The sequence below is a fragment of the Bison bison genome, unplaced genomic scaffold (assembly GCF_000754665.1).
Source record: "Bison bison bison isolate TAMUID 2011002044 unplaced genomic scaffold, Bison_UMD1.0 scf7180017859194, whole genome shotgun sequence".
Classification (NCBI taxonomy): domain Eukaryota; kingdom Metazoa; phylum Chordata; class Mammalia; order Artiodactyla; family Bovidae; genus Bison; species Bison bison.
In genome coordinates, this window is record NW_011489766.1 from 4,996 (window position 1) to 5,795 (window position 800).

The window sequence follows — 800 nt, forward strand, 5'->3', positions numbered from 1 at the left end:
GACATAATGTACAAGATCGCTGGTGTCTCCTTCCAAAAGCCTAAACTCTGGTACTGGAGAGTATGGTAGGTATTTTAAAACAACCACAAAATCTCCCCCTCCTCTTTCCATGTCCTTTGGTAGTGCCTTCACACACTGACTCTAGGATGGCCTTGTGACTTGCATTGGCCAAGATGACATTAACAAATATGACATGAGCAAAGTCTTGAAAAAAACTGCTTCCACCATGGGGATTGCCCTTTTTCTGCCCTTGGGAACTCTGGGATCACTGTGTGAAGAAACCTGGGCTAGCCACATGGCTCAGAGAGTAAGCCATCCCAGCGGAGGCTCCCAGACCAACCAGCATGCTAACGCCACACAGGTGAGGGAGGATATCTTAGATCAGTGCTTCTCAAACTATAGTGTACACATAAACCACCAGGTGATCTTGCCAAAAACCAGAAATTCATTCATTAGGCCTAGAGTGGGACTTGAGCACCTACATTTCCAGTAAGTTCCTGGGTGCTGCTGGTCTGAGAAGCGTGCTTTGCAAAGATGTGACAGGGACTTCCCTGGCAGTCCAGTGGTTAGTACTCTGTGCTTCCACTGCAGGGGCCCAGGTTCAACTCCTGGTTGGGGAACTAAGATCCCACATGCCACGCAGGATGGCTGGACATGCTCCAGCCCCGTTTGAGTTGACCTAAATCAGGAGAACCACCAAGCTGACCCATACTATGTTGTAGTAGTAGTGTTAGTTGCTCAGTCGTGTCCGACTCTTTGTGACCCCATGGACTGTAGCACGCCAGGCTCCTCTGTCCAGG